The following is an 8,225-nucleotide window of genomic DNA, read 5'->3' as shown; positions in this document are numbered from 1 at the left end:
ATAGCGGAGTCGCCTGTCGTCCTCGCGGCTATGGACTATACGATGTAAAAACCACGCCTTATCACTGATTACGACAATCGCCTCTTCACCGCCCGCCGATATCCGGGAAAGCAGACCCGCGATTCACCTGCGGGACCGTCCGTGTCACGCTTTTTTACACCTGGATTCGTTTTGTTCCCCGCGATCGTCGTTCTCGTCGAGCACACGCTTGTTTCTTTTCGCGTACCTGTGCCTGTTGTTCTCATTTTCATACAACAATTATTCCCCGATTTTCGTTGATTCTTTCGTTATACGACGGTCTCGGGATGCCGCCTGGACCTCGTGCTTGACTTACTCGTTACGACGATCACACTTTGTACTTGTGTAGTAGGTGGATTATCATCCAGATGACATCCTGCGGAGATTTGAAAAGGAACGCGTAAGAAAGCGTTCGTAGCTCGATACAACGAGCTGAGAACCAAATGAGTGATTTTTTTTTTTTTACCCTAAACTTTTTTTGATCGCTGATACGTTTGATCGACGCATCCGAACACTGTAATAGATTCTACGCTGAGGAATCGGATGATTTCGACCGGCACACGCTGTTCGAAGTCATCTGTGTACACGTCGGGATTTTTTTTTTTTTCTTTTTTTCCTACAGACGAAATTAACACGTTTTTAAAACTGTTCTTACACTTTGCGCTGACATTAATTCTCTGAAACGTGTTAAATGGTGGAATTTATCGAGGGTATGAAAATTTAAAGATGTTCCAAGTGGTGACGGACTTTTACACAATGAGATTAGATGCATTTTTGGAATTTGAAATATCCGAGCCGTGAACAATGCATTGGGATAAAATTCGGTCCAATTACCTGAGTGAAAAAAATCGTTTTTTGGAACTAATGACTCCGTTCTTTGAAACAATAAAAATTGGTTGACTATGCTTCGGTACGATCCGTTAAAGAGATACTAAATCTTGAACAAACGAAACAACAAAGCTAGTCTAAGTAATTCTTATCGGAGAACCGATATGCAAACCAGCAGCGCAAGTCGACATAACTTGCGGTATGAAATACCTGTCCGTAAAAGTTACGATGTTGCTGAAGAAAAGAATAACGCTATTTGGTAGCTTTACCGTTGTCCACTTTTTTTGGCAAAATCTAGCTTCGCTATGTTTTAGCGCAATTTCTTACAGCAGGTACGTTTGTTGTAAAACGAAATATTCTCGTCAGTTTTCGGAATCTTTTTTCAAGAATTCACGTTCTTGGCCAAACTGTAATGCAGAAACCTGTTGCGGAAATCGGGTCAAATCGCAAAGTGCGATTATCCGACATCTCGGTATAAAATTGCCAATAGTAGAAACAAAGATTCGTAATCGGTAGACGTAAATTTATACGGAATAAGGTTCATTTGAGAACGGCTGTGAGCGTGCAGGATGACGAAAAGCGAAACCTTCGAGGCAACTCAATTGCGAATAAGTAGACTTTAATGGACGTATACGGTACGGAACAGTCCGTAGCTGTGTATTTAAACTGGTGGCCTACAGTCGGGCGGCTAATACGCGTCTGGTTCTATAGTTGGTTTAATTCGTGGGACATTCGCCGAGGCATTGTGTCTATTGTACCGATGATCGCTAGGCTGTGCAGGCTGCTTAGTCACTTTTGGCACTCGCACTAGACAGATATCCGCCCCTGGATACACGCGTGCTTCACGTCTAGCGTGAGCGATCGTTTCTTGACCTACTAAATATTTTGTCCACCCGATACGACCACCAGGTCTAGTACCGCACGTCAACCACGCCGTTGACTCCATTTTCTATCCGTATGCAAGTCCGGGTACCGTACACAGGTAAACTGGAAGAGTTTAATGGCTGGAAGAAGGGTGTAAAAGTGCGTGTGTGTGTGTGTTTGTGTGCGCGTGTAGAACGTATCTACCTGCAGTTAACGAGGAGGCATCCTACCAAGTCGCATCCTCCACATTTATTGCCTTGCGCCAGTCCGACACCCGGTGATTACTTACGTTGACCCAAAATTACAACCAGCGGGTTCGTGTATACTCGGTTCTGAGGTGTGTCGTCACTAGAGACTCAACTATGCATTTTATTCCGTTTTCTTCTTCTCATTTGTCGAGGCTTAACAGTGTCGCTGCGTTGTTACTCAAAATTCTAGAATTTCCTTCGACCATCTGATTCCCTTTTGGATTGTCGAGTCAATTAGACTGTGCTTTTTATTCAACTACAGAAAGGCGAATTTATACGGTTAAGTCTTACTGAAAACTCTACGGAACAAGCACGGCTCTCGGACTTTCAGAGGAGGATTTCCGATGTTTCCGTTATTTTCTGGAAGAGTTATCTCTCGCAATCAGCGAGGAAAAGGTTGGTTAGCTTTCTTGTTTGCTGTTTTTTAACACCTAGTGAAAGACAAGCTTCTTAAATAAATTTAAGACAAGATCCCAGAATTATACGAAATGACGTGAAAGCTGCAGATCTCTTGTTTATTATTTTATGGATCACGTGTTTCTTGGAAAGGATTCGTCACGTCTTCAAACATCCTTGTAGTCTCTTGTCCATTCTAAATTCTCCAGCTTAGTACGATTACTCAGGATCTCTGTGTTGGGAACGCAGTCTCTACCTCGTTAGGATCATTTCTCTCGAACGAAACTCCTGATGATTTTTAAAGTATGATTCTTATTTAATTGAAAGGATCAACAAATTTTTGACGATTATTATACGGTTTGTTGTTCATTGTGACTATGCAGAAAGTCTGGTGTAATCATTAATAAAATTTGAGGGTCAAATCACTGATAGCGTTTGTTTAGCTGTAATATTCATTGCGAGGAAATCCTTCGATCAAATGCATGAATCAGTGATTGATAAGGTGTGTGAAACAAGATTTCATCAGTAATTCCCACTGTTTGCAAAGTTTGATTCTTGAATAAAACACTGCGATACACGGAATGGGAAAGTTCTTTTTCTGCACTGAATCACTATGCAGTGAAAGTTCTTCTGGGTCATTCAAAGATGACTTAAAACTCTGACGGACGGTTACGGCATCAACCGCATAACTTTGAAAGGTAAGCCGACTGGGCTGTAATGAAAATGCGAGTCCATTATGAATCGCAATCTAAAAACCGGGGTGTAAGAACCTCGTCTTATGTTCTAATTAGGCACCTTTCAATTGCATCGCAATTTTACAGTGCAGTTAATCAACCCCGTCAACGGCCGAAAGACGGCTTCCGAATGATTATCGTCTAATCGACCTCTTTACGTGGACACATTTCGGTGCCATCGAATCGATCGTTGAACCGATCTTTACAACCCATTCGTACACATATCGAATCGACTCTGTCGTGCAACGGCAAAAATGTACACGGAGTTATTTATGCGAGAGTAAATTTTAACGGCACTTTATTTTTCTTAAATGTCCGTCGCGTCTCACGTATCACGAGGAAATTTACGCTCGGATCGGTAAAACTTTATCGCAGTACGCCTGATAGGGTGAAAGTCCACTTTTACATTCATCGAAGGAAAATCGTGTAGGTACCTAGAATTTGAACACTGATTGTTTGTTCACTCGCAAATTGACCGTTTTAAAACTCGTACGAGACTGATAGTGCGGTAAAGTGACCGTGAAAGTAGCGTGAACAAGTTTCGACATGCAATTTTCTCAATTTAAGTTAATAGTTGTGTACAGGAAGTCCGTTACGAAGAGTTTCAACTCGGTTCTTGGAAGTAAAAAACATACAGGAAACGTACCCTTATCGAACCTTTTAGATTTTATTCGATATCCCAACGATTGTAGAACACAAGGGGATTAATATGTGTATGTTAAAAGAAAATTCGCATTTGTTAATCGGGATGAGTTGTTATTTTTTTTTTTATTTAAATTATTTTTCGACCGTAGACTTGTTATTTTACGAAAACGCATAAAGAAATTTCAAAAAAGTGTAGAAAAAAAATCGAAAAATGTGTTTTACGTGTGGAACAAGATAAGGAGGAATGTAAATTCGAATGTAAAAATGATTCGAGAGGTGAAATTTTGTTGTGAACGTCGCCTGATTGTGTCTTAGAATAGAAGTACATACGTACATATTGGAGCGGTTAAGCCGCATAGTAGGTAACTCTATAACATAAGCGTGCCAGTTGGTGGCAAATCTGCGGATGCTTGCAATTGGAATCATATGTACATATGTACGAAGTTTAACGTATACGTGAACCATCAATCGTCAGCCATAAAGTAGTTAACTTAACATATAGACGGTCTGAAAACGCGCATATACGCACTGATTGGCGACCTCCACATATCCCCGTAGGTCAGTGCTGTTTGTGCTATATTTATCTCGCCGTGCAATTATGCCATCCTCGGCGTGTCGCGTGTATGGGCATACGATTAAAGAGGTGCGTGGATAGAATGAAGAAAATCAAATTGGCAAACGGAGTTTGTCAGGTGAGTAAATGCAGAGGCTTATGACGCGACACCATTGTTGTACATTTCTCCATATCTAACGACGAGTTTGTACGTACCTAAGGTGTAAAAAACAAGTTAATTTCACTTACCGATGACTGCGAAATAAATTTTTTAATAACACAATTATTTAAATAAAATAGACTAATATATAAAAATAGATAGTTGCTTACAGAAAAGGTCTCGAGATTTTACCATTTTCGTCTATATTTTCACGCGACATGGACGTTGAATTAAGTTAAATATTTTTTTACGTGTTATTTTTACGTTAAAACGAAAACTCGAAAGCGGTACCTCTAAATCTTATCCGATCGAGCTCAAATTTGCAGGGGATTTGTTTTTCGTCACACGCAATAGTTTTATGAGGAAGCAGTACTGAAAAAAAAATATTTTTTATTTTCAGAACTACCCTAGTACATGTATTAGGATGTTTCAGAAAAAAACAATCACGATTCTTCACTATGGCACCCCCTAAAAGGTTTGTTCGCTTTAAAAGAAAGATTCTGGCAAAAGATGAGCGTTCTACGATATGTGGCTGATCGCGCTCAGTTGATTATTCACTTTCGTATATTTTTATTAAATTATGGAGAAACGTGACTAAATTTTTTTTTCATCGCTTACATCAATCACAATATCAATTTACGTCACTAAGAACACCCCCACACTTGTAATATTTACCATCTTTCCATAATTAATTCAATCTGACAAAACCGTTATAATTTAATATCACACATCACGTACATCATCATACATTAATATCATACATCATACATACATAGTGTTAAAGTTTGAAACCAAATCTTGGATGCTCGGATGTTTGGAATTTCAGAAAGTGACGTCACCCAAATTTTTTTTTCTCTTGACGTCATCGATCTATTGTAACCGTCACGATCAAAATCAGCCAGCCGAATCTCTCAGTCTGGAAACAACCGCGCAGTAGAGCGGACGGTTGAGAGTCGCGCTCCGCAAATTTCGAGTACGGGGTTCAATACCTCTTGGATCCTGGTACAACTTCCTACCTGGTGAAACTCGACTTATCCGGGACAAGCGCTCCAGGTCGGCTACCTGGTGAAACTCGACTTCCAGGACAAGCGCTCCATAGTTTCTACGCTCCAGGTCCTTCACCTGGTGAATTTCGAACTCCAGGAGCAGCGCTCCGTAGTTCCTCATAGTTCCTGCGCTCCAGGTGATTTACCTAATGAATTGCAACTTTCAGGTCGTCTACGTGGTGAATTTAGACCTCCAGGACCAGCGCTCGATAGTTCCTGCATTTCAGGTCCTTTACCTGATGAATTTCGACCTCCAGGATAAGCGCACCGTAGTCCCTGCGCCCCAGGTGATTTACCTGATGAATTTCGACTTCCCGGTCCCCTATCTGGTGAATTTCGACTTTCAGGAGAAGCGCCTTTCAGTTCCTGCGCTCCAGGTCCATCACCTGGTGAATTGCGACCGCCAGGCCGAGTGCTCCGTATTTCCTGCTCAGTGCAGTGAGCAGTGAGGGCGTGGAGGTACCTCGTTAATCTCATATCATCTGGTAAGCTACACTAGGCATCCGACCCCGAGCGAGCTTTAGCGAGCTAGGGTTTTACAGCTAGTGAAATTTTAATTTGGGAGAATAAGATTCCCGGTTGATATATTGTTATGGATCGTGATCTTTGGATTTAATGTAATTGTCGGGAAAGAAATGATATTTTAAGTGCTACAACGTGTTTCTTCACAAATAAAAAAGTAAAAAATCAGATGACTGCGATCTTTTTTACAATGTAGAACGCTCATCTTTTTACGGAATCTTTCTATTGACCTAAATAAAGTTTTTAGGGGGTTGCCACGATGGAAGACCGCAAGTTATTTTATTTTTCTGAAACGCCGTAATACATGTATATCCGTATATACGCTCATGTAATGTATATAAATGTAAACGAAAATCATGATGATTGTAGGTCTGTACGTGTATTTGTACAACAGTTCTTTTACTTTTGTTTCCCAATTATGTAGGTATAGGTATCGTATTATGCGTATAATTTCATGCGTGGTCTTCGCATCTTTTTCAACTTGTGAAAGAAGACTCTTAACGTCGAGTGACGTAACGCACCAGGGACTATTAACGGCCAATTACAGACACTGACGAGAAGTTATTCAGAATTCCGAAGATTATATTCCGAATGCTTTGCTGCAGTGAATTGCGTAATTATCCAGAGACCTTTCTTTCAGAATTCCACCGGCGTTAAACAGTGACAAAAGCGTCTCTGCGTAACGAAGATTTCACACAATCGTCACGAACACTTCCTTAACTCGTCTAATTTAATATTCATAATTCGATTGCGGAATTTGAAAATTCATGGCCAAGTTTAGCACGGCGAGTATCTGATGAACAACGTCACGAACGCCTAAAAAGTTTTATGGTGCAGACATAAGATGTCGTATAATAATAATAATTTTTCTTTTTTTAATCGTTTGACCAAACACTTCAACGTTTTAGTCTGTACAGTTTCTTGGTTTTAGCGATAAAAATTATTCTATGATCACCTTCTAACTCGTCACAGTATGGCGAAAGGTGCTGTGTTCGCTGTTTGTTATAATATATACGGATTTCAGAACAGAATCCCTGATTCCTAGACTTATGGACTCGGTAGTATAATTGTTAATACTATGATGTAAACACGCGATCTCGAACTTGAGAGTTAACGATTCCTTGTCCTTTGGTCTCGACAAGGCATTACGGAAATGATAAACAGTTTTATTTATTACCTGGTTTTATTTTATTCGAGAGACAAATAGATTTTCGTCAAACATAGACAGAGAAGGCTTTATAACAGAATAATGTAAAAACAATTTTTCGCTCAAGTACTACAAGTGTCAAGTAATTGTTTCGCAATTATTAATCTTTTCGTCTTTTCAGTACTTAGTTTCTCACCTGCATATAAGAAGACGACCAAAAGAATTGATTTACTCGAAACTAGATGAGCTATTAATTAATCGCGAAAAAACGCGTGCTTGCGAATGTTTCCGACAGCGAATACGATACTATGCTTCGATAAAATTAATCAGAAATGTGCATTCGTGGTCACCTTATAAACAACAATTAGTATTTGCATTCCCGCAGTTCGATGTATATTGAGTTCGAGAAATTCCTCGCCCGCGACAAAGTAAAATCCCACATTTTTCGCGTGAAATCGAAGGTTGTTTATCACTTAATGAATGTCTGCAATCTGATTTATTCAAATTTTATGCGTGCGTATTATGACGTTTGCGTGATTGAGCCAGAAGGTTTTTCTCGCTGAAATGCTCGGTAATCGTATCCATTCAGGTGAGAAAAGACTCCTAGGTATTAACAAATATCGGGTTTACAGTACATATATTATCGTGTAAGCCTGGACGGTAAAATTCACACGGGAACAATTACCGAACGGTCAGTTAACACTTAAACACGAGTTGTTTTCGGCGCGTTTTTCTTTCCTTCTCCGTCTTCCTATATATACAAATGTTTCAATTTCATTCCGTCACGTTAATCGTTTATAGCACCTTGCAAGGAATTCCGCCGTAAAGCACACAGTGATACAGTGTATGAGTATACGCATCATATAACTATAATAATAAATGTAATAATAACAATAATGATAATAATAATAACAACCGGGACGTGTATCCGCAAACCAGAATAATAACTATATTTTCGTTGTGACGCTCGAAGGCGAGCGCAAAAAATAGAAAAAAATTACAATTTTTATTATACTCACAATCAGTCTCGAACGTATTGCATAATGACCGAGAGACTTGAAAGT

The sequence above is a fragment of the Neodiprion virginianus genome, chromosome 4 (genome assembly GCF_021901495.1).
Source record: "Neodiprion virginianus isolate iyNeoVirg1 chromosome 4, iyNeoVirg1.1, whole genome shotgun sequence".
Classification (NCBI taxonomy): domain Eukaryota; kingdom Metazoa; phylum Arthropoda; class Insecta; order Hymenoptera; family Diprionidae; genus Neodiprion; species Neodiprion virginianus.
This window is presented reverse-complemented; position numbering follows the sequence as displayed.